We start from the raw sequence: 26704 nt of genomic DNA, 5'->3' as shown, positions 1-26704 counted from the left end.
TCTCTGGAATTCCCTGGCGGTCCAGTCGTTAGGACTCAGTGCTTTCACTGCCATGGGCTCAGGTTCAATCCTGCCCCTTATCTGTAAACTTCTAAGGGTTTTTAAGATGATATAAAGGAATTTACACATATACCCAATACCTACTACAGTAACTATCTCTAGCCACACCTTCACGAGACTTTGAGTTTAAAAAAAATCAAAATCCAATTTGTAGATCTAAATGTTCTATCATCACCTGATTTAAAGGAATTACACTTGTGGTCAGCACTTAGTTTTTTAAATCTAAGTTAGTTCTACCTTACTCTTTGATACATTCCTGCAAAGTGTTAAAAAAAAAAAATGGAGCCAACCAAATCATACATTTAAACACAATATATTTGACAGTATGCTATAATAAACATGATTTACATATTTCTAGCTTTCAAAGTATTTCATAGTATTGTTCTTTGCTTTGTAAGTATTCTTTGACAAAAAATTAGGAAAGAAGAGGTAAACTGGTTTAGAAACAATTTACCATTACTCCCTACCACTCAAGACTATCACTGACCCGAATTCAGAAAATCCCAATGGAAGCCAAAATACTCCAGTTCTAGGCTATATTTCATTCCTAACAGCAATGTGAATACATAAGATTAATCACTACAGGAAGCTAACTCCAAGTCTGGTGCCCTGAAGGTTTAATTATCCGGGGCAAAATACACCACATTAAAATCTGGGATGGATCAAAGATGTGCCTTTCTCAGTACACATAGTGAGGATCTGTAAATTGATCCTCAGGAAGCTAAATGTGCTAACATTTTGGAAACACTTCATGTACTCCTCAGGGATATTAGCATCTCAATTTTAAGGTCACTGGTTCGCAAATCCTCACAGTGCATTAGAATCTAGACAGAAGGTTTGAAAACTACTAACACTCAGATCCCACTTATCTAAGACTTATTTGAATTAGTCTGGGCAGGGAGAAAGGCACAGATTTTTATTAGTATTTTTAAGCTCTCCAGGCAATGCTTCCCTGTGCAGATAGGATTGAAAGCCTTACATACACCATACCACCTACAGCTAAGGGATATATTCACAAGCACCCTAATGGTTTTCCAACTAAAAAATTTTGTGCCATTCATCATGGTGTAACAGAAACAGAAACCAGAACCAAAAGATCTAGAATATGGTACCATGTTTGCCTCTAACTAGCTGAATGAACTCAGACCACTTGAACTCTCTGGTTCTGTTTCCCCATTTACAAATGAGAATAACAACGCTTCCTCATAAGGTTATTGTGAAGACTAAATTAGATAATATGTGAAATTGCAATCTAAGTCCTTTCTAGAATACTGACTCACCATAATGAGTGAACATATTTTTTTCTGCTTAAGACTCAATATATAATCCTTTGACACAGTAATTTCTCTTCTGGTAATTTAACTTACATAAACAACAGCAATAACATAAAAGAATGAAGTGAATAATGGTATTTGCTGCAGCACTGCTTGCAGTGGTTCAAAAACAGAAAATGAACAACCTAAACTCGACAAAAATGGGTTAGCAAAATAAAAAACCATACACCAAGTATTAAAAGTTATTAAAGTTATATGTACTAATACAATAAAATATCCATGATATTAAATAAAAACACCAAGTTGCCTAAGGTGTGTAACCTGATCCCAGTTTTGTTTAACAAAAGAGGAGCAATGTATATGTTTGTGTGGAGTATGAAAAAAATAAACACCTAACTTTGGTAGGAGAGGGGTACTGTTGGCTTTATCTTTTTATATTTCTGTGTTGTAAGGCTCGTTGACATTAGCAAAATAAAGTTTTTTTTAAAAAGGTCCTATATTAATACAGTTTAAACACATTATAGTTTAGAAGCTTCATCACAGTCAATAGAGTACAAGCAATCTTGTGCTATTTTCAGTTCATTTTAGTACTAGGCTGAATGCCCAACAACCGAAGACTTGTCTCCAATGGCTACCTAGTAATTTTCAATTGTTACACAGTATCAATAGAATCAGTATGGCACCAAGGAGAAATAACTTAAGAAATGTTAATTAGGTTGTAACAGAGAACTAAAGGAAATCATTTGAGTTCCTGGTCTGAGACAACTGGAGAAAACAAAAACCACTTTAAGCAGCAGACTTCAGTGCAGTTTTTAAAATATTTTTTCTTCAGACAAAAATTTTCCAAAGTGTGTTCCTTAATCACCAACGCACAGTGTTCTTTAAAATAAGAGGTTCCTCGTCCAATACATTTAAGATATGCTGCTCCCCAGCACCCACTTGTTCTTTTGCAAGCTGAGTACATGGTCATTCTGGAATTCATTCTCTGTGATAATAACACAGTAAAGGCTCTGAGAAGTCCCACAATTAAAACTGTTTAACTGGGAATTTCCTGGCAGTCCAGTGGTTATGACTCCGCGCTTACACTGATGAGGGCCTGAGTTCCATCCCTGGTTGAGGAACTAAGATCCTACAAGCAGCACAGTGCGACATGCATGCATGCATAAATAAATAAATAAATCTGCTTAACTTTAACCCAGTATTATTGTAACTTTCTATAAGCATGTTAACACAAAGCTTATTATTTTGAGAAGCAGCTATTTCTAGTCATTTCCAAGAAAAAAATGAACGAGTGAGTTATCTATTTCAACTTTCTTGAACTTTTGTCTAGGAAAAGTCATAACCTATGACGGTTAAAAGTTTTTAAAATGTTTAGTTTATTATGCCTATCATGAACAGTCTAAGAAAAATATTAGCGGTACAAATCTTTGAATTAAACAAATATGAGGAAATCCTTTAGGTGATGAATACGAATTGTGATTTTTTAAAAAGTTCCTCAAATATTCAAGAACAAGCCTTGAATTGGTGATCTGTTTCCCAATGACTTTAAAGTGATATGACCAAACCAATTTCCTAAAGATATAAAAGTAAAAAAAAAAAAAAATTCTAAGTTGTTGCTTAGAAAACAACAAAAAACCAAACATCTAGACTGCAGTGTCTGAAAAGAGAAACCAAATCTATGTCAGTTTCAAGGAGTACTAAGTTATATGCCATAAAGTGTCTGTGGTAGAAATATACTTGAGTATAATCTAAATGAAATTTACTCTATATTCATTTAAATAAAAATTTTTGGAAGAAGGCACACCAAGTAACTCATAGGAAATGTACACAATAAAACAAAAACTAATCTTAGGAAAGTAAGCAAATACTAAATAACAAAAACAGTAAGTAAACTTTAACTTTTGAAAGACACAAAGTTGGGGGTGGTGACAGAACATTACATAAAATTTTCATTATCCAATTCCTTGGAGACAACCTTATTTCTAACACTAAGCTTTAAAAGAAATCTCTTATATGGGGTATTATAGAGAACAAAGAGTTGTAATAGAAAATATGCTCAACAACTCTCTTCGCAGATGCAAGGTTTCAGAATCTCATTTTTTTAGAGTCAATCCCTGAAGGAAAGTCATGTGTCTAACTCCTCTAACACAAGGCAGGGAAAGCGATTCACAGTAATTATGTTAAGGTTCCTGGAAAATATAATCTAAATCTTCCCAAGATATAATCTTGGATCTCCAAAGTCTTCTTCAGAATTGTTCAAATTAAAAAAGGCCCTGGACTTCCCTGGTGGCGCACTGGTTAAGAATCCGCCTGCCAACGCAGGGGACACGGGTTTGATCCCTGGTCCAGAAAGATCCCACATGCCGCGAAGCAACTAAGCCCGTGTGCCACAACTACTGAGCCCACGTGCCACAACTACTGAAGTCCTCGCGCCTAGAGCCCATGCTCAACAAGAGAAGCCACGACAAGGAGAAGCCCACGCACTGCAATGAAGAGCAGCCCCCGCTCGCCGCAACTAGAGAAAGCCGGCACACAGCAATGAAGACCCAACGCAGCCAAATAAATAAATACATTAAAAAAAAAAAAGGCCCTTTAATCCAGTGTGCTGCTACCTGTATCTCCAATCAAATCTTTTCAATTCTCCTCCTTACCCCCACCTTTAAGCTCTGCCATTCTCCCCTATCTGGGTCACTACACATACTAATCCCTCTGGCTAAATGCCACTTCACCCATCTCTTGACTAAATTAACTTTTCTAAGTCTTTTTATAGTCAACTTTACCTCTTCCGGAAAGCTATTCCTGACCCCCTGCAAGTGTCTACCTGAGTCCAGAGCACTTTTGCAACACCACCTCCAGTGGCACTTAGTGTACTGCACTGTGTAAACATGAGTTTAATCATCATCCTCTCCACTATAAACATAAGCTTATAGTTACAGTAAAACTATAAGAACAGGGATCACTGTATCACCAACATCTAAGGACAATCTGGCACATGATAGGCCTGCAAACCTCAAAAAATGAATGCAAGTTTCTGGTAGTCTAGCTTGATGAAATGATACAACTAAGAATATCCAGAGTAACAAATGGACTGAAAGTCAAGTAATACTCCATGAGTATCTTCTCAACCAGACTTACCATAAAAATTAGCAACAATTTGTCTTTGGCAAGATCCTTGAACACTCCTATTTTTGCCAGTGTAGGAACCAAATAATTTAGAGATTAAATGAAGGCACCTTTGGATGAAAAGCAATCAATTATATTTCAACTGCAAGGTGGTCCAAGAAAACATCTGTAGGCAAAACCTGGAGCTATCATCTTCTCTAAACTTCAAATCTTAATTCTGTTTATGTTAAATTGGTTTCAAATGACTCAGGTTTTGCCACAGAAAGTATAACGTTTTGCATTAAATCATGCTAAAAGTGCTAATACTACATAGATGTTAAATAAATGACCTGGTCACCAAAATGGAAGACACAAGTAGCTCCTTTCTGTATACAATTCTTTGTTGGTATGTAACAAAGTCATACCATAGTCCATATTTTTCTCTACCAACAATTTGCCTCATTTGACTGCTTAGAAAAGACCTGTACTTAAGAGTCAGCCTGCCTCTACCATTTATTTACTTTTTAAAGTCAGAATGAATAAAACCATCTTATACATTAGTGAAGACTATCTCCTGCTGATCTCTTTCAGAAACAGTGCCTAAAATCAGAGATTACCACCTTGAGATCTAGAACTTGCTACTCTTGACATAAAATGTCCAGTAAAACTGAACCCACAAAGATTTCTCTAAAACTAGTCTCTCTACACACTTTTTTTCTGGGGGACTAAAGGAAAAAAAAAAAAGTTAACCTCCCTCCCCATACTATCTTTTATGTACTCTGGTGGTCAGCTACAGGTTTTATTTTCCTAGGCAGGTATCAAATAGGTGGTTTTGTAATGTCACTTTATAGTCAATTTCACCAAATCCCTTCCAGGAAGCAGATTTTTGGAGATTTTTATGGTTCAAATATACATATCGCCGTAGGTAGGTGAAAATGTCTGCCTTCTTTTTCTGTCCCATTTGCAGTCAAAGTATTCTGACACCCTAACTACCCCTTCTCCCTTCAGACTTCTTCCCCCTTTTTGTATTTGGTAGCTACAGTGAAATTCTGGAATATATATATAAGCTGTACACAATCTAGTACTAGGTGTTTTCTAGTACTGTAAAATCTTTTCTCGCTCCACAATAGTAAGAGAATAAGAAGTGAAAATCTGTGATATGTAAACTGAAAATAGATGGGAGTACAGAAGCTATATTTGCAGAGGTGGTATATACTAAAGAAACTATCTTTTTGCCAACATGCTTGAATAACCATCCCTTTTAACTTTTTTTTTGAATTTTTGAATTTTATTTATTTTTTTATAGAGCTGGTTCTTATCCCTTTTTAATTCTTTAACGCACTTTAGAAAAATGAGTCAGGCAAGGGCCAAATATAACTTTTCATTTTAAGAAAAATCAATGAGGGACTTCCCTGGTGGCGCAGTGGTTAAGAATCCGCCTGCCAACGCAGGGGACACGGGTTCGATCCCTGGTCTGGGAAGATCCCACATGCTGCGGAGCAACTAAGGCCCTGCGCCACAATTACTGAGCCTGCGCTCTAAAGCCCGTGTGCCACAACTACGTGCCTAGAGCCCGTGCTCCGCAACAAGAGAAGCCACTGCAATGAGAAGCATGCGCATCACAACTAAGAGTAGCCCCCGCTCGCTGCAACTAGAGAAAGCCTGTGCAAAGCAACGAAGACCCAAGGCAGCCAAAAATAAATAAGATAAAATAAATTTAAAAAGTCAATGAAACAAAACCTTCTGCAATTTCAATAAGAATTAAAATGACCCTCTGTGGGAATTCCCTGGCGGTCCAGTGGTTAGGACTGAGCGCTTTCACTGCCGTGGGCCGGGATTCAATCCCTGGTAGGGGAACTAAGACCCCGCAAGCCTCATGGCATGGCCAAAAAAAAAAAAGACCCTTTGGAAGCTGACACTTGTGTTCAATTAGGCAAGCTTTAATTTCTCATTTATAAATAAATTGGATCTTTTGAGTTACTGAAAGGAAAAGTCACTAGGGAAAAAATATTATTAAGCTTATGTCTCTAAGCATACTGCTACATGAAAATCTGAGAAGAAAAAGCATATGCCATGCACCTACCTATGTAATAATTCTATACAATGTTTCACTGGAAAAGCATGAAAATAATATTTCTCTGTAAATTCACTTTTCCACTGCAAAAGCAACTTTTAAAAAAATGTCTTCTATCTATATTGCTAAATATAAAAATCACTATTTAAACGTTAGCTTCTAAATGACAGGGTTTGAAGAAACCTTTTTCCCACCACATCAGAATTCAGGAGTGAGAGACATTAGGAGTTAGGCTGATGGTAATCCAAATAGCTCCTTTATTACTGAAAAGCTACACTGGAAAGCATAATCTAAACCTAGACCAACAGGGCTTCCTAACACCACACCCCATAATTATCCTAACCCAGTCACAGGTAGCACCGGACAACCATGGTCCTCCTCCAAAAAGGGACAGAGTCTATCCCTGGTGGCCTCCAGAAAAAGCAAAGTGCTTTCTGCAAGGGGGCAGGCTCTGAAAGAGAAAGAGGAAAGGGGCTGAGCCGTACTTGATCAGTTCCTTCTTACAAACTCATCAAAGGGAAGAGTGAGAAGGTGGGACAATAGGAGCAAGTCAGACTATTTTTATGCTTTCTTAAGAAGAGCAAAAAATCTATCTAATATGTCACAAACCAATTTACACTATTATAAGTACAATTATTATCTTAATCACACCTGTCAGTAAAAATGGCCTTAAACTGTGAATGCAAGCTAGACAAAGCCATATGAGGTACAAACATTCAGATGTTTAAAATATGTATCCACAAGTCTTAAAAACATGAGAAAATACAGAATACTTTCCTATCTTAGAAACCCAACGAATTCAAAGGTTATTAAATTATAAACTACAAAGAACTTGAGTCCAGGAGACAGAACCAACCTCCACTTAAAATTATGAAGATCCTATCAGTATCTATAAAAAGGGGACCATCTGGTCACTGAGAAGATTGGTTTTGGATGTCACACCTGGCCCAAATCTCTGATAATTACTTCTGTTAAATAGGATAAGTACCTGCACGAGAAAATAAATTATCTTTCAACACCAGAAACGGTTTATAGACAAGTATGGAAGGTTTAAGAGAAACAAAATCCTTATATTTGTATCTGTGTTCAGACAGCATTATTTGGTTTATATACCTGTAATGCCTAAGAAAAATTGGCCTATTTAAAGTGACCACCTTGTAAGAACAACTTTAATACGGCAGTAATTAACTTACCTTTAAAAAAGCTGAAATCTTACTAATATCAAAACATCAAAGAACTTTAGACTCAAATTGAGAAAACCATGTGTTAAACAATTTAAATTGTTTGAAGATGTTTAAGCTTGTTAATCGCAAATCTAACTCGAAGATAAGAGACCTGTGCAAATAACAAAAATGAACTTTACAAAAAACTGAACTTTAGAAGTGAGAGAGTGGCATGGACATATATACACTACCAAATGTGAAATAGCTAGTGGGAAGCAGCCGCATAGCACAGGGAGATCAGCTCGGTGCTTTGTGACCCCCTAGAGGGGTGGGATAGGGAGGGTGGGAGGGAGACGCAAGAGGGAGGAGATATGGGGATATATGTATATACATATAGCTGATTCACTTTGTTACACAGCAGAAAGTAACACAACATTGTAAAGCAATTATACTCCAATGAAGATGTTAAAAAAAAAAGGTTTAAGAACCAGGATTCTGAAATATAACTTTAATTTTTTAAAAAATACGGCTTACTTCATACAAAAACCGCCCCCAAGGACACCGAAAGACAATTCTAAAATAACTCAATTTCACCAAAAACTGGACTTCTAAAGACATTCTTGAAATAAGGGAAATGCCAGCAACTATTTAGGACTGTGCAGATAAAGCAAATCATTTCTTAAAAGCAGGATATTAAAAAACTAAGAATAGAAACGTAGTCAATTAAAACTATTTATCTTTGTGTTTTTAACCGGATTCCTAGCCAGAAATCCTTAAATCATCCTCCAATGCACCAGGTCACATGGTGAAGAGTCACCTATTAAACACGAATCCAAGCAGTAAACAAGCTTTTAAAATCCTTAGGTAACACCCTTTATTAAAATTTTCTTGGTATACAATACCTTTACAAGTATTACATTTCTCTCAAGCATTTAAAAGTCTTTTTCTAATAAAGCTTTCCTAAAAAACCTTCACCCAAAAAAATCTGTCACCAGTTTTCTGAAGTTAAAATCTCACAAAGTACTAAAGTCCAGATTTTAACATGATTGTCTTATTACACCTAATACGTCCGCAAGTCCCATCCTACCCAAATGTTTAAATATGTGTTACAATGTACAGCTAAGAAAAATCGGTTTTCCCTAGCTATGTTCTCAGAAGTAACATTAACTTTTACACGCGTGTTTGGGCATACAACTTTTAACAATTTATCTTCCCCAAATTTGGCCCAGTTCAGATACAAAACGACTGCTAAAATGTTTGAAGCCCCTAATCTCTTCTTTGGTTTTAATTTACACATTTCCCAAAGTATCGAAATCTGTTCCGATAACAAAAACACAACATTCCTAACACACCGAACCCAAGTCGCCTTTTCTTTCAAACCCACACCTGTCTACCGGAAGCTTTTCCTGCACACACTCGGGCCCTCGAGAATTCCCACACTTGTTTTCATAAGCCCACGCCTTCCTCTTCGCCCACTTCCAACTCGCACGCTTCTCGGGATCCACCCGGCCTCTCCCCCCATTCCCAGCCCAAGGGCTGGGCGAGCGGGCGGACAGCTCGGTCTCTAACCCCGAGCGCGCCGAAACCAAGGAAGAGCCGGGTGGGCCACCCAGCGCCGCGAGGCTGAGGCGTGGGGAGGAAAGGAAGCGGGAAAGCCGAGAGCACCCCCCGCCGGGCCCACACCCCCTTCCGGCACCCCTCCCCCTGCATTGTGCGAGCGGGCCCAAGGCCGCAGCCGTTCCGGGCAGCCCGCAGGCCCCGTCCACCCTCCCTCCGGCAGGCGGCCCCCGCCGAGGCCGCCACACAAAGCCCGGGGAGCCAGCCCCGCGGCGCCAGAGCACGGGGAGAGGGTGCAAGCGCGACTGACTTACGGGGCTGCTGCGGCCGCGCTGCCTCAGCCGGGGACACCGACCGTTGGGCACACGGCGGCGTCGCTCTTGGCCGTCCTCCCCTCCTCCGCCTTCGGTGGCGGCAATATCTTCTTTCTCCACCTACCTCCCTCCCCCCCACCCCACCTCCTCCTTCTCCTCCCCCTCCTCCTCCGAACCACCGAAGTACCGAGGGTGAGACACAGAGACTCACAACAACATGGCTGCCACCGCCGCCTCCCCTCCCCTCCCCCCCGGCCACCGGGCGCGCGCAAGGCACTCCGGGAGATAAGGGAGGGGGCGCGCTCACCGACGTGCCGCTCCTCTCAGTGGCTTCCGACGCTTCTCCCGCGTTCCGGGCGCCGGCCGGCGGGAGCTCTGCGCGTGCGCACGCTCTCTGCGCTCGCGCGTTTCGGCCTTCCCTCCCGCGTGTGCTCACCCGCCCTCACCTTGCGGGCTAGCTGCTGGTTCTGGGCTCGGCTGGGGCGCCAGGCGGGAGCGCGCGCCGGGCTCGGGAGCGCGCGCCGGGCTTCGGCGGCGCAGGCGTGGTGTTTCCGAAGTCGGCTTACGTCTCTGTCTTCCCGCGTGGGGCCTAGTCTTACGAACTCGCTTAACCCTCGGCTTCCTGCCCCGTAGCTCATTGTTCTCCCCCAGCTGCCTGTGCGGGTGTCAGCGCCCCCGACCGTGGGGTACTCCTCGCACTTCGCTTTCGTGGTGCTGGCACCCACAAGAGCCGGACAGTAGTCCAGGCCTTTAGGTTTCACCCTTACCCTCTCCCCGAAGCAAGACGGTGGAGACCCAACTTGGGTGGAAGAGTGAACCCTTTAAGTGGACTGTCATTCTCCTAGTCGTTGCTGAATGGGCAGGTGGAGCCGGCTCAGCAGATTGTCGCCCCCCCTCCCCCCCTTGCTTGGCCCGGTAAACACAAAGGAAACTCAGGTTGTTCGCTCGCGGCTCCTTCCCAGGTCTGGATTTCTGTAGCAGGCTCTTAATAGCCGTCCTTTGTTCAGTCTCACTACCTCCAGTGAGTTCTGGTCACTGCCATCTAACATGAAAATCTGATTCCTGGCACTCATCTTCGCCTTCAGCTTCTTGGTTTCTGTTACCCACACTGCATTTCCCAAGTGTGTTCTGTTCAATGCTAATAGATGTCCCTGTAAAAAATGTCCTATAATCAAGTAAGCATGGGAGACACTGGGATGTAAATATTTTGCCTGCTTTCTCCTTTCCCGCCATTGAGCTGATAACAGCAAAAGAGTCTTTATGTACAGTTGCTTAGTCTGGGTAAAAAGAGGCCCTCCCTGAGAATTCGGAACTGGGACTAAGAGACCCTAATCTCTCCCTAAGAAGTCTCTTAAACCTGGGATCTCTGGGCTGATTGGTCCCACCGTGTGGATAGGAAACCCATGGAGATGAGTGGAGTTGAGAGAGGAGAGTTCTGACATTTCTCTTCCCCTTCGTTCCTGGACCTCGTTGGCGGCCTCTTGGGTTCTGAAACAAATGCCTCGATTCAGATAATAAAATCTGCTTTTTTGCTTCAGCTAAATAAAGAGAGTTTCTGTCACAACCAAGAGTTCTAACTAAAAACCATGCGTATACCATAGTTATTATTTATTTAGTGCTTATAGTATGCAAGCACTATAGCTTTTTCCTTGTCCCATTTAATATACTCATAAGCAGGGCGCTTCACTAGCATGTGACCTGTGCAGTCCCACAAAGCCTCAAGCTTTAGAAAGAAGCGTTCCGCAATTGGTTTAATGCTTTGTTGTTGCCATCTAGAAAGTCTTAGCTTTTGGAAAAGAGAGGGCCCTCGTTTTCATTTTGTACTGGGCTCCACAAATTATATAGCCCGTCCTGTCTATGAGGTATTATCGCTGTTTAACAAAAGGCTTCTTTACTCCCAGACTGCTTAGCACCCTTAAAATCAAAATATGCTTTGCAAATATCCAAGTGAGGGACATGGTATGCAACATTTCCCAGACAAATTTGACTGTATAAGACTTTTTTCCATGGTAAATCTCTTAGAGGTTTTGTGCTCTGCAGAACACAGACCAAAGCCCAGCCCTTTAGTGATTTGACTGCCTATCTACAGCTCCTGGTTCCCTGTGCATGGTGAGCAGTTTCTTGCCTCTGTGCCTTCACGTATGCTTTGCAATCTGGCCTTGCTCATTAAGCACCTTCTGATTATAATTGGTTTCTCTTGTAGATTTACCTGCAAGGTAAGAACACGCACCTCAGCTACTATAAATATCAGGTATGCTTGATATTTAAGGTGGACATTGTAAATGTCGTTGACATTGACGCCTGACAGCCACTTTAATCACCTGGGAGCTCATTAGAAGTGCAGAATCTCGGCCCCACTCCAGACGTAATGAATCAAAATCTGCATTTTAACAAGATTCCCAGGCAGTTTCTCTACACAATAAAGTTTAAGAAGCATTGGTGATCCAATCACAATAATTCAATCTCACTTAATAGGAACTGTTTCTGGAATGGGTGGGTTATCCATTTTGAGCGAGTGAGACATGAAGATGCCAACCCAGAGCATCTGGGAGGGGGGAGCGGGATCCAGTCTCTCTCTCCTTCTGGATGTGAAAAAGACAGCAAGAAAGCATGTTGCCTCAGTTCCTGCTGTCAGGCATCTTATGACTACAAGGGAACCTAGACTGTGGCCAAGTAGCCTACCCAGAGTATTCATTCTCCCCTTCTTGAGTAACAAACAGGTCCAGTGGATATTCCCATGGGACAGAGGAGGCATAGGATGGAATGAGTGCCCTAGACCTTCCAGCAACACGCATTGCATTTTAGGAATGTGTCTATATGGCCTGTTGAGACAAGTGGTTCTCAACCAGAGTTTCATATCAGGATCACCCGGGCAACATTTTAAAGATATCAATTTCCAGGCCCCATCCCAGAGATTTTTATTTAATGGGTGTGGGCGGAAGTCTAGACACATGTTTTTAAAAAGCTCCTCAGTGGTTATACTGTGTAGCCATTGAGAACCACCAGCTGAGACAGATCACATCTTACAGCATAATGCCATTTCAGTATTCCCTATGCAAATGCCCCCTTTCCACTGGGACTGCTCAGGAAACTTCTTGTAAACTCCTTTTATAACTTTGTCATTTTTATGAAAATAATTTAAACCTTTTATAAAAGCTTCAAGAAATAAAAGCTCATATCATCCCAATTTTAATATCACAGAAATACTACAAATATCCACAGTTGGTGAACACCATTATTAAATAGATAAATACAGATAGAAGGATGGATAGAGAGCTACACAGATAGAGTGTAACAGGAATAGGCTCAATTCGCACAGGCTGTTTTTAAAGTACAGCGTTGAATTTAGTCTTACTTGAGTTTAACAAAAGAAGTAAATGAAGGAAATACTCAGATGCATGTTTCTTCACTGCAAGAGAAATTGACTTGTAAAGGGTTTCTCAAAGGTTAAACACAATTATAAAAATCACTAATAAGACAGAGTAACTTTTTCAAACTACATGCTTCAATATTGGTCAGTACTGAGTTCCCTGCTATGAAAGATAGATCTGCACACTTTCACTTCCTTCTACCTCCTTCCTGTACTTCCTAATTTTTTGCTCATATTATTTTTCACTTTGTCAGGGTTTATAACATTTACATTCTATTTTAATCCATCATTTCCATATTGATTTGTCTTAATTTCAGTATTTAAATGTATTTTTATTTATTTTTTTAATTGAAATATAGTTAATTTACAGTATTGTGTTATTTCTGGTGTACAGCAGATTCAGTTATACATATATATAATATACATTCTTTTCAGATTCTTTTCCATTATAGTATATTTAAAGATACTGAATATAGTTCCCTGTGCTATACAGTAGGATCTTGTTGTTTATCTATTTTATATATAGTAGCACATATCTGCTAATCCCAAACTCCTAATTTATCCCTCCCCCCCCATCTTTGTTTCCCCTTTGGTAACCGTTAAGTTTGTTTTCTATGTCTGTGAGTCTATTTCTGTTTTGTAAATAAGTTCATTTGTATCTTTTTCTAGATTCCACATATAAGTGATGTCATATGATATTTGTCTTTCTCTGTCTGACTTACTTCACTTAGTATGATAATCTCTAGGTCTATCCATGTTGCTGCAAATGGCATTATTTTATTCTTTTTTATGTTGAATAATATTCCATTATATATATGTACCACATCTTCTTTATCCATTCCTCTGTTGATGGACATTCAGGTTGCTTCCATGTCCTGACTATTGTAAATAGTGCTGCTATGAACATTGCAGTGCATGTATCTTTTCAAATTAGAGTTTTCTCCAGATATATGCCCAGGAGTGGGATTGCTGGATCATATGGTAACTCTATTTTTAGTTTTTTGAGGAACCTCCATACTCTTCTCCATAGTGACTGCCCCAGTTTACATTCCCAGCAACGGTGTAGGTGGGTTCCCTTTTCTCCACACTCTCTCCAGTTAAATGTATTTATTGTTCATTGCTTCTTCCTTTCTGTCTTCATTTTGATTCGGTTATATGCATTTCATCATGTATCAGCCTCTACTTGGGCTGCAAACCACCCCCAACAGTCGTTTCCTAGATCCCAATTCTGTGGGTTAGTCAGCTGGGCTGCATTCAACTGGGAGTTTCAGCTGGTCTCTCCTGGGTTCACCTATGCAACTGCAGTCAGCTGGTGGCTTGGTAGGGAGCCTTGGCTCCAGTCAGGTGGTCAGCCAAGGCCCTTTGCAGCCCCTCCAGCAAGCTTGCTCAGACCTGTTCACGTGGTGGCAGAGAGGGAGACTGGAAGATGCAATGTCCCCTGAGGCGTAGGTTCGGACCTCATACAGTGTCCCATCCATTACAAGTCACTGGCCAAAGCAAATCATAAGGCCAGCATGGATTTGACAGAGGAAGACACAGACTTTATCTTTTGATGACAGAAGTTTCAAAGTATTTGTGTCTATTTGCAATCTTTCATGATAGCTTCATATTCCCTAAGTTATTTCATGCTTGAAAATGCCTTTCTGTTTTAATTAAACTCAAGCAACAACTATTCTTGGGTCTTGCTGTTTTTCCCCTCAGGACTTTGTGAACATTGCTTTTAGGGGAAAGTCTTACGGAAAACCCGAGGCTGATCTGATTTTAACCTACTTTAAGAATTTTTTCTCTACTTTTGAACTTCAGTGTCTTAACCACAATATGTCTCACTGTCAGTCTCTAACAGATTTGCCTGGTATTAAAATATAACCTTGATATTTGGAAATTAAGTGGTTTTCTTTTATCATTTCAGGGAACTTTTTCTGTTTGTACATTTATATATTCATTTCTTGTTACAAATCCAAAATAAGTTATAATTCATGATTTCTGTACTAGCTCTGAATATTTTTTCTCTGACCTTTGATAGATTCTCTACTTCAGGGACAATGATTATTCTTATTTGAAACATTTTGTGCAACTACTATTGTAAAGCTAATGTAAAGATACTATTAAAAAGAATTTTTTTTGGCTGCGCTGCACAGCTTGTGGGATCTTAGTTCCCTGACCAGGGATCGAACCCGCACCCCCTGCAGCAGAACCTGGGAATCTTAACTACCGGACTGCCAGAGAAGTTCCTGGAACTAATTTTTTTGAAGTCATGTTATTAAAGTATATTATAGTGTAAACATTTGTAGAAAATGTGGCTGTTTCTTTTCTTTCTTTCTTTTTAAATTCCTTTTCCATGCCTTCATTGTGAATTTTTTCTGCATCTTATTTTTTGTTTAAATGAGTCTCTTTTTAGACAACTTTGCTGGCTTTTATTTTTAAAACAGATTTACAGGCCACGCAGTTTGCCTGTTTAACGTGTACAATTCAGTGTGTTTTAGTGTATCCACAGATAGGTGCAACCATCAGCACAGTCAATTTTAGAATATTTTCATCACTTTAAAAAGAAAACATACCTTAGGCTATCACTCTACTGTCCCTGATACCTCCTAGTCCTAAGCAACAACTAACTCACTTTTTTTCTGTGTAGATAATTTGCCTATTCTGGACATTTTATATAAATGGAATCATATTAGACGTGGGTTTTTGGTGACTGTCTTCTTTCACTTAGCATAATGTTTCAAGGTTCATCTATGGGGTAGCATGTATCAATACTTCATTCCTTTTTATGGCCAAATAATATTCCATTGCACAGATATGCCGCATTTTGTTTATCCATTCAGTTGATAGACACTTGGGTTGTTTCTACCTTGTGGCTTTTATGAATACACTGCTGTGAACATTTGTGTACAAGTTTTTGTGAGGAGTGCTTTTGTTCTTTGATTATGGTTTCTCTCATAGTGGGTTTGCTGTCTTTTGTGTGATGTATTCCTTCTCCTCCCACCCCACCCCCTCCCCCCTTGTAGTACGTTTGCCTAATGGAAAGGCCCCTTTTATTTTCTTGCTACTCAAGTTCACCCTGGGCAGACCTGGCATGCTTTCTTTTTGCTTTGAGCAACTGCCAGTGAAATTTCTGATAGCGTTCTCACTCATCTGGGACCAGTGTGTCTTCCCTTCAAAGCGTTAGTTTGAGTACTGGGTATAGTTTGAAGCCACTTTTCTGTAGCCTCAGGACACCATGGTGGGAGAGGGAAAGAGCTCAGTCAGCATTAAGCTGATTTCTTGCTGGATGACCTAGATTCTGGTCACTCAGTAGAGGTTCTCTTAAACGTTCTTTGCCAAGGTCGATGACACCCGGTCAAAGGTCTGTTCCACTCCCCTGGGCTTCAGCTTGTTGTGTCAACTAAGAGTGCCCTGCAGGTGGCAAACTATGGTGACATCCACTTTGCTTCCTGGTTTGCCCTATCATAGCAGCTTGGTCTGTTAGCATCCTATCTCACTGCTAAAGTGAAGCAAGAGTCCTGACCAGCCCATGCATAGCTGCCATAAGCCTCCTTCCCCTTCCAGGACAGAGCCCAATTATTTAAGGAATTGTATATTGGTAGAGGCTTGGTTTTATAACAATTTTCCATTTTCAAAATTATGAGGAGAAATTTTTCTTAGATGTTCTTAGTCTGGTGAGTTTCTGTAACATGGAATAATCCCTTGCTCTCAAAGAGAAACATCCAGTCTCAAGTATAGCATTTCTCCAAAGCTTTTATTTCCAATCTCAAAGTGGTTTCTACCGTTTCCTTCTGTGATTTTGGTGGTATTCTAAGGAACGCACGGCTTGAATTCCACTCCCTTGCCCTAAAGCCTGTACAAAATAAAGAACCCCGCTGTTAGCTAAACCTTGACTATCATTGCTCTTCCATGACAGGCAATTAAACAATAGGATCTGGATTGTGGTATGTTTTGGGTTTGGGGAACAGGTGTTCTAGCTTGGGTAAGCTGTGGTGGCTGTGGTTTTATTTGCTTGTGTTCTCTAAATGTTTGTGCATAAAGCCAGGGCTGCTGTGATCTTATATATTCCATTGCCCCTGAAGGAGAGGCCAAATGAATATTAGAGGGAGAGCCAGAGGGGTTTCCCTGAATATAAACATGCCTGGATAGGGTGGGTTTTCCCAGCTTTTTGTGGTTTCTCAGAGGGAAAATCCTGGCCATTTGGGCATAGTGGAGAGTAACAGCTTCCTTGGCTTGAAATAAGGAAGGTAGGTCCTAGAAACTGGGAGATCTATGACTTTGTCCAATGTCTCTGACCAAAGCAAGGGCAAAACTGGAACAAGAGACTTTATACTATCTCAGACACACCGCACTTCCATAATTCTCAGAGTCTGACTTGCATACCATTGGGGTGCTTTCTGAGGCTGTGAGGTGAGTCAAGGAGTCAAACTATGCTCATAAATTAAAAAATAAATCACCATCAGTCCATAATGTCTAGGAAAATCTACTAGTATCTTCTGCTTTATAGACTGCCAGGGATGGAGATTTGGAAAGTAGATTGTATTTTCTCATTTTGTCATTAAACTAGAGATGCATTCCCATGAGAAAAAAATATATATAAAAAATATTATTGGAATCTTCCTAGTAGTGCAGCAGGCTCACTGTGAAATTGTGATTTATAATAAGAAATGTATATTTGGTCGTAGGCCCCATTCCTGGCACAGAGCTCCTAAAACCCTTGTAATCTTCTATGTGAAAAGAGAAACAAAGGTGTCTTTTGCTATTCATAACAAGTCTCTTTCAACCACACCTGAGTTTACATTAAGAAGGTGACTTTTGGGCTTCCTTGGTGGTGCAGTGGTTGAGAATCTGCCTGCCAATGCAGGGGACACGGGTTCGAGCCCTGGTCTGGGAAGATCCCACGTGCCGCGGAGCAACTGGGCCCGTGAGCCACAACTGCTGAGCCTGCGCGTCTCGAGCCTGTGCTCCACAACAAGAGAGGCTGCGATAGTGAGAGGCCTGCGCACCGCGATGAAGAGTGGCCCCCGCTCTCCGCAACTAGAGAAAGCCCTCGCGCAGAAACGAAGACCCAACACAGCTAAAAATAAATAAATAAATAAATAAATTTATAAAAAAAAAAAAGGGTGACTTTTGGAAAACCTCTAAAGATGGGGACCGGTTGCCAGGGGAACCAATTGGGTAATTAAAAGACTGGAACTTTCAGCCCCACCCCGTGACCTCCAGCAGAGCAAGGAGGGGCTGGAGATTGAGTTCCATCACCAAGTCCAATGATTTAAACAATCATGTCTACAAATGAAACCTCCAAAAACCCTAAACAACTGGAGTTTGGAGAGCTTCCGGGTTGGTGAACATGTGGGGGTGATGGGAGGATGGCACATGTGGAGAGGGCATGGAAACTCTGCGCCCCTTTCCTCGTGCCTTGTCCTATGCATCTCTGCCATCTGGCTGTTCTGAGTGGTATTCCTTTATAATAAACTGGTAATCTAGTAAGTAAACTATTTTCCTGACTTCTGTGAGCCTCTCTAGCAAATTATCAAAACCAAGGAGGTCATTGTGGGAACCTGGGAACCTCTGATTTATAGCCAGTAGGTCAGAAGCACAGGGGACAACCCGGACTTGTGATTGGCATCTGCAGTGGGGGAGGGTGGGCAGGTCTTCCGGGACGGGTGTCTGCTCCAGCCCTGGGTAGATAGCGTCAGAACTGAATTGAATTACAGGACACCCAGTTAATGTCTACAGAGAACTGGAGAATTGCTTGGTGTGGGAACCCGCCCTCCCCCACCCACGACATATTTGGTGACAAGAAGTGAAGTATGGAGAGTAGCAGAGGGAGAAAAGAGTTATTCTATTAGTTGGTACATGGAGGAATCAAAGAGTTTTTCCTATTCCCTCGCCCTCTGTGTTCATGGTCCCCTGTATGCTACACGTGTCCAAGGGGCTTTAAGATATCCCTCCCATCACTGACGCTCACAGAGAGGGCTGATCCCAGAGAGAAAACAGCGTGGCAGGGAAAACAGAACTGCCCTGTTGCACAGTCTTCTCGGGTTAACAAGTAGAGCCAACATTCAGCATTTTATAAAGCATGTTAGAGAGAAGCAAATCCTCCTTTGAAATACAGACATAAGTAAAAGCTGAGAATCCTTGGCAATGAATAGTAACAAATGGGTTGAAGGAAGAGGTAAACCTCCTAGAGCAAACTACACCCTGTGGGACAATCTTGGCATGGGTCCCACAAAGTTGGACATGGAGGAAACCTGAGGGGAAGAAACTATTCTCTTGGCCACACTAGTTACAGACTTTCACCAGTTTCTAAGTGAGAAGAAACTGGAGCCAAGATCAGAAGCTTCTGCCCAGCATTTATAATTCATTGTCTTTGAGAATTTAGAGTAAACCGATTGTGGTTCTCATTCCAGGGTATGTGCTCCTCGTTCTCAACTAATCCTTTTGGTGTCTACACATAGTCCCACATAAAACCTCAAGATTTTGCTATAGGTGATATCAGAGCTGGGAGAATCTTATTGCACTATTCAAGGCAAAAGTCTAGGGCAGGGCTTCCCTGGTGGCTCATTGGTTGAGAATCTGCCTGCCAATGCAGGAGACACGGGTTCGAGCCCTAGTCTGGGAGGATCCCACATGCCGCGGAGCAACTAGGCCCGTGAGCCACAATTACTGAGCCTGCACGTCTGGAGCCTGTGCTCCGCAACAAGAGAGGCCGCGATAATGAGAGGCCCGCACACCGCGATGAAGACTGGCCCCCACTTGCCGCAGCTGGAGAGCGCCCTCGCACAGAGACGAAGACCCCACACAGCCATAAATAAATAAATAAATAAATATTAAAAAAAAAAAGTGTAGGGCATACATTGGTCAAAACAAGATGAGTAACTGCTCTTTCAGTGCTGCTTTAACGAGATTCTGTCTGAGAGTACGTTATGGTACATGCATCTCGTGATGCACACCTGTAGTGTCACCCTCCACGTGTGCCGTGTGCTAACCTGCATCTGCACCCACATGCCCACCATCAGTGTCCTGTCTTCACTGTGCCCCTTGTGCACCTACATGCCCATCAACACCTTCGCAGGGTCACCATCGTCAGTGGGCTAAGATTACTAAGTCCAGGTCCTTGGCATGTCCTGATTTTCGTTTCCTTTTCAGAGAAATACAAGATCCCAGGGTGGAAAGCATTTACTCGTGGTAGCTTCATTCTTCCTCTTTGCTCAGATCAACAGTCTGAGTCATCCCTGGAGTCATCTTTGACTTTTATCTTTCTCTAATACCACACATGCAATCTACCTGAAAATCCTTTTGGCTCTGCCTTTGAAATATACTCAGATTCCACCCATTTCTTACTACTTACACCATAACCTCCAACCACTGTGGTCTAGGCTACCATCATCCCCCAGGTGGATTATTGCAAAACCTTGTCTCCCTACCCCCTCCCTTGCCCAGCTCTAGTCTATTCTGCACCCAGCAGCAAGTGTGTCCCTTTTATAACTCAAGTCAGATCATGTCTCTCCTCTGCTCAGAACCCTTTAATAGCTTCCCGTGTCACTTGGAATAAATCCAGAATCTTTGCCATGACATTTGTGATCTGGCTCCCAGCTATCTCTCAGATCTACTCCTCTTACCCTTACTTAAGCCACACTGGATGCTGGGCTGTTCCTAAAACACATCAGACACTCTTGCTTCAGGGTCTTTGTGTGTGTGTGTGTTTTAAAATAAATAAAATTTATTTATTTATTTATCTATCTATCTATTTATTTATTTATTTTGGCTGCGTTGTGTCTTCGTTGCTGCGTGTAGGCTTTCTCTAGTCACTCACATTCTTTGCAGCCATTCTGTATCCTCTTACTCTGATTGATTTTTCTTCTTGGCATGTAGCACCGTCTCAAGAATTACTTGTTTATTTATGATCTGTCTTCCCATACCAGGATGTAAGCTCCATGAGGGCAGGGACTTTGTTGTGTTCAGTGCTGGACCCCAGCTCCTAGGACAGTGCTTGACACGGAGAAGGCATGTGAGAAATATGTGTGGAGTGAATGAATGAACTCCTTGTGGGAGGTGTCTACTCACACTTGCATGTCTGGGGAAAAAGCTTTTATAGGGATTTCCTCCAGACCCTCTGAAGAGAAGCAGTCAAGGAAGCTGCTGTCTGGCTCTGCTTTTGTCCTCACCGCAGCTGGCACCTGTCCTGGCAAAGGGAGGTTGAGGTGTGGGAGAGCTGGAAAAGTGAGATGCTTATGCCAGTTTTTAGGAGTGCAGGCCCCGTGCAATGGAGCCATCTAAACCTGTCTGACGGGAGTGAGGGCGGGATTCTGTCCAGACTTGTCAAAATTCTGCCCAAACTAGAGAATCTTGGGGCCTTCCCAAGTCCTGATTCTGTCCCTGCCAAGTGAGACTTGCAGAGAGGGCACTGTGACAGTCCCAGAGTTCTTGCTAAGGGCCAGGGACCAGGGACTGAGTCAGTGAAGGAATGGGGCATCATCCCAATACACAAAGGAGGTAGAAGCTGCAACCTGTTTTGCCATGAAACCAGCAGCTACAGGTAAGCAGAGTCTTACTTTTAGAGTCATCCATTCATTGGGTGAATATTTCCTGTGTATGTGCTATGTGCTAAGCACAATTTTAGGCCTTATAGGACTGCTCTAGGAGCTGAAGATTCTGGGATGTGGACCACGGGGCCACAGGGAGGGACTGAAGTTGGCTCAGGAGAGTGCCCAGATCCCCTTCAAGTCCCAGACCCCCTCCCATCTCCCCTTGTCTCTGTAGGAGAGGCAGGTGAGGTATCAAGGGCTGCCTTTCCACCTCCAGCAGGGATCGGCACTGCCTAGGTCACCGAGGCTGCTGGTGACCCGCGGAGGCACTGGGCAGCCTCTGAAGGTTCCTCCCTTCTCTTCACCATGAGGGCCCCTCGGCCCCTCCTCCTAACTCCCTAAGGGATGCAGGGTCGTCTCCATCACCTGCTGCCCTGTGCTCTGGACCCAGAGCTCCACCTGCTGACGGACTATCCCCTTCGGGAGAGACAGGAGAGGGCCAACATATAAACCAGTCAGTCATGCTGGGAGTTTAGAATGGAGCCCAGGCACTGACGCCCAGAAGCCAGTCTTGACTCAGGCAGAAGTTTCCGCCCCTGGGTGCCTCAAGGCCTGGAGGGCAATGGGAGATCCAGACTCTCCAGCAGGGCATGACAACCCCGAGGTCTTACAGGCTGGCCTCACCCATTCACACTCAGGCACAGGGGCCTGGGTGCCAGCTCAGATTCTACAGGACTTTGGTAGTGGCAGGACTTCTGTGATAACTGTCTTCTCCCTGGCAGCTGGAGGGGGTGTAAACACTTGGGTGGACGTCTGAAACAGCAGGTGAGGCTAAGAACTCACAATGGCTGATATGATCCGGTTTCCAAAATTTGGCACTCCCTGCCTGGCCCATGAAACCCATCCTGAGCTCCTGTGATGACCAGCCCAGTGGGGCTGGGGCTGTCCTCACAAGTAGAACAATGGCATTACTTTGGGTCACCTCTGCGGATGCTTTCAGCACTGCTGTTCTCTGACTCACGAGAAGAGAGCTGTGTCTACTGAGCTTTTATTTATTTATTCATTTATATTTATTTATTTATTATTTTAAAATTTTTTTGGTCGAGCTGTGGGATCTTAGTTCCCCGACCAGGGATCGAACCTGTGCCCGCTGCAGTGGAAGTGCTGAGTCTTAACCACTGGACGGCCAGGGAAGTCCCTCTACCGGGCTTTTAGACTTTTCGGTTTCTCTATAAGAACACTCTGAGCTCTGAGCACAGCACTTTGTATTTTTCAGGGCATATTTCAACATGGTTCTTCGAGAGAATCCAGACCCGCTGGTGGCCTGGCCAGAGGTTGGCGTTTGCAGAGTCTGGGCACTGGGGTTGTGCTTGAACCTCAGTTCTCCAGGTGAGGGAAGCTAGTGAGTGACCAGAAGGGTAAACCACAGACAGCAAAGCATTCCCGAGGGCCTCAAAATACCTGAAGGGAGGCGCTACCAAATGGGCTTCCACCTCAGAAAGAGGGAGGGAGGTGGGAGGTCGAGGAGGATCTCATGATTGTTAAAAATTAGTTTGATTTTTTTTTTAATGACCTTATCTGGCGGCCAGAGGTTGCTGAGATATGATCATTTGGTTGAAATAAGCAGGGTTGCTCCAGGGCTGGGGAGGTAAAATATTTCACAAAATCTGGGACATTTCTGCCTGGAGTCCAGCACCTCTGGCACCTCAGGCAGCAGCTTTGGACACAGGGGAGAGAGCATTCTTGGGAACCATGGCATTTGCATGAGGGGCACTGGTGCTGAGGCAGAGGAGAGGTGCCCTCCCTGCAGGATCCTGGGAGGGGACTTGGAGGAGCCGGCAGGAGGGAGAACAGGAGGAAGGTGGTCCACGCTGACTGTAGCTGCCCGACTGGTTTGTGAGCACGCATGAGGCACTGCCTGAGAGCTCCTCAAAATGCTTAAGAAGTTTTCAGGGCCCTGGAGCCCAGAGTGGGCGAGTGGGAAGGAGAGTAGGAATCTGACTTATTGAATTTGCATCCACAGGCGGACGGGACGTGGGGACTTTTGGGTTGTACCTACAATGTTCCTCTAGTCACTTAGGATTTGTGTTTCACAGAGTGGGAAGCAGCCCGTGAGGCTCATGGTAAAACACAACGTCTAAAGCACAGTGTCCTGGCCCTGAGGTGCTGCCCTTCATCCCCCGAACCCGCTGCTGAGAGCAGGGTCTGCCTCCTTGCACGAGTGATGACAACCCAGCAATGGCTTCATGGGGACCCTGAAGCGACCCCCACTGTAGATGCAGGACACTTAGGCCTGACAGGTGGGAGACGGCTGGGGAGGACAGGTTCAGGTCAGTCACAGCCAACAGGCCTCAGCCTCCCCAGTCCTCTCAGACCAAGAGCACCCTGAGCTGGCTCCTTCCCCCCACCACCATTATTTTTTTGGCAGTTCTAAGCTCTGACCTTATTTTCCTTTTTTTAACTTAAAAAAATTTTTTTTTTTTTCATTTTTGGCTGTGTTGGGTCTTCGTTGCTGTGCGCGGGCTTTCTCTACTTGCAGCAAGCAGGCGCTACTCTTCATTGCGGTGCGTGGGCTTCTCATTGTCGTGGCTTCTCTTGTTGCGGAGCATGTGCTCTAGGCGCGCAGGCTCAGTAGTTGTGGCTCGCGGGCTCTAGAGCGCAAGCTCAGTAGTCATGGTGCGCGGGCTTAGTTGCTCCACAGCATGTGGGACCTTCCCGGCCCAGGGCTCGAACCCGTGTCCCCTGCATTGGCAGGCAGATTCTTAACCACTGCACCACCAGGGAAGTCTCCCAAAATTGCTGGCTTCTTACCTCAGACACTAGATAATTTCCCTTTCCTGCTGACCGCATTCTACCCCTCATTTCCCGTCTATTTTCTTCTTTCCCAATCTTTGCTACCCTCTCTCTAGTACTTCCCCTTCATAAGACCCCACGGGTGCTGGTGGGAAGAGAACCACGCTGCCTCTTCTTTTGACCTCTGTCTGATAAGCTTTGTGGAGAAGGTGTAGGTGGGAATGGGATCCCTGGGGAATTCTACTCCACTGAGACGTCTCCGTGGCACTTTACCTATTCACAAAGCTTCTTCATTACACGAGATAGCAACTGGTCATCATCGTGCTCCAGTAATGTGTGTTGGGGAGCATTTTCTCATATGCTTCCCCCACTCTGGACACCACCGTCTGGACCACAATTAGCAGCTGAGTTCACTTACCATGCCTACATGTGACTCCAGGGCCCTGCAGACTTGACTTACATGAATTAAGAAGGATTCTTCAACTAAGACTTTTATTTATGCAAGAAATATTTTTTTGATTATCTGAGACAATTGAAAACAACCAAAATAACTCACACAGTACACCGGCAGTCAATTATACAATGATCACAAATTCTGTAGAGCTGCGCTGTCTGCTGTGGTAGCCACTAGCTACATGGGCCTATTGAAATATTTTAATTAATGAAAATTAAGTAAAATTAAAAATGCAGATCCTCAGTTGCATTAGTCACATTTCAAGTGCTCAATAGCCACACGTAGCTAGTGCTGCTGTATTAGTGCAGATAGAGAACATTTCTACCATGGCAGAGAAAATATATACAACTCTGTTCCACAGTCATCCAATCTCTGAAATTGCTGAAACTCTTATCCAGGTGTGACCAATGAAAACAGTCCTGTCCAGTCCTGTCCATATGTTCCTCATCATTAATTCTGAAGCTTTCCTACCTGTGACCCTCATCCCATACTGTGTGACCCACAAGGAGTAACTCTTGATATCTTTGCTGATCTGCTCATTACAAAGAATTCTGTCTTTCCATCTGCGATTGCTTGGAGTTTACATTTTAAGTGCAGAATCCTCTTCATCAAGAACGGCTTTAGAGAGTGAATCCTAGGAGCTTGCATGAAAACCTCTCCTTTCTGGAACTTGGCTGAGTTGTCCTGGGAACATGTGTCCTGCATTTACACAAGTCTGAGTCAGTAAGGTGCCAGACACAGAGCTTAGGGCAAGAACCAAGGTCTTCAGAGTTGCCTGCTTGTCCTTTGGTTCAAACGCCCTTGGGCTGTTGTAATCATTAACTCTTTTTATTTTTTTTTAATTTTATTTATTTTATTATTTATTTTATTTTTGGCTGCGTTGGGTCTTTGTTGCTGAGCGCAGGCTTTTCTCTAGTTGCGGAGAGCGGGGGCTACTCTTCGTTGCGGTGTGCAGGCTTCTCATTGCGACGGCTTCTCTCGCTGCTGAGCATGGGCTCTAGAGTGCAGGCTCAGTAGTTGTGGTGCTGGGTCTAGTTGCTCCGCGGCATGTGGAATCCTCCCGGACCAGGGCTCGAACCCATGTCCCCTGCATTGGCAGGCGGACTCCCAACCACTGCACCACCAGGGAAGCCCTGTAATCATTAACTCTTGCAGGAGGCTCAGAGCATCTGCTTCTGATCAACTAGAGGCAGCTTCTATTGAAGTCCTGAGTTGGGGAGAAGAAATGGGTGAGAGGGTGGCTGGCAAGAGCTTGGGGGCGGGACACTGGGGAGGGAGGGAAATTGACCTGCAATGCAGTGTCCCTGATCAGCTCTGGCACCTTTGTGTCTCCACAAAGTTGTGTTGGTCCCCAGGGACAGCCCTGGGGCCAGCTGCATGGTCTGAGCAGCCTGCGGTCTCCTGGTCGTGCTGGGCGCTGTGCGCTATACTGCGCTGGGCACCCTGGTTCCTGAGTCCAGGGGCGGAAGGTGTTCTACATTTACATCTCCCCTACTCATGGCTCCTTGTCTGCCTTTCTTATCACCTACACATTGGCCCTGATAACCTGCCTAAGCTCTCTGAGCTTTGCTGAGTATGCACGGCCCCAGGCCGTGGTCAGGCCACAACATGTCATGCTGGACCGCCTCCCATCCTGTGCCATTATCATGCTGCTTGGGCTCAGCACCCTGTGCTGAGCTGTCCCACCATGCGGAAGCCCTCCTCACCCACTTAGGCTCCAGCACGGACACTTACCTCAGTCCACTCAGGCTGTGACATCCTTTGCAAGCCAGCTGTTCCCCATGTGGCACCCTCCTTAGGCTCCAACCTCACAGGACAGGTCACTCTTTGTCTTAGTTCAGGCTGCTATAACAAAGTGCCTTAGACTAAGTGGCGTATAAACAACAGACATGTATTTCTCACAGTTCCGGAGACTGGACATCTGAGATCAGGGTACCAGCAGGGTTGGTTCTGGTGAGGACCCTCTTCCAGCTTGCAGACTGCTGACTTCTCGCTCTGTCCTCACATGTGGAGGGAGAGTGAGGGAG

The 26704-nt window shown here is 43.6% G+C and overlaps 1 protein-coding gene across 5 annotated transcripts in view; it reads right to left on the bottom strand.

The window, feature by feature from the left end:
* The window catches only part of PUM2 (pumilio RNA binding family member 2), a 92161-nt gene extending 82488 nt beyond the window's left edge, over positions 1-9673 (bottom strand). For all 5 annotated transcript variants that reach the window (XM_036873073.1, XM_036873074.1, XM_036873075.1 and 2 more), the window contains exon 1: positions 9545-9673. The gene's annotated coding sequence lies outside the window, so the exon portion shown is untranslated. The remainder of the gene's footprint in view (positions 1-9544) is intronic.
* Between the last annotated feature and the right edge of the window lie 17031 nt (positions 9674-26704).

Source organism: Balaenoptera musculus, chromosome 13 (genome assembly GCF_009873245.2).
Source record: "Balaenoptera musculus isolate JJ_BM4_2016_0621 chromosome 13, mBalMus1.pri.v3, whole genome shotgun sequence".
Taxonomy (NCBI): domain Eukaryota; kingdom Metazoa; phylum Chordata; class Mammalia; order Artiodactyla; family Balaenopteridae; genus Balaenoptera; species Balaenoptera musculus.
Note: the sequence above shows the minus strand (reverse complement) of the source record. Positions and strands in the feature narration are given on the sequence as shown.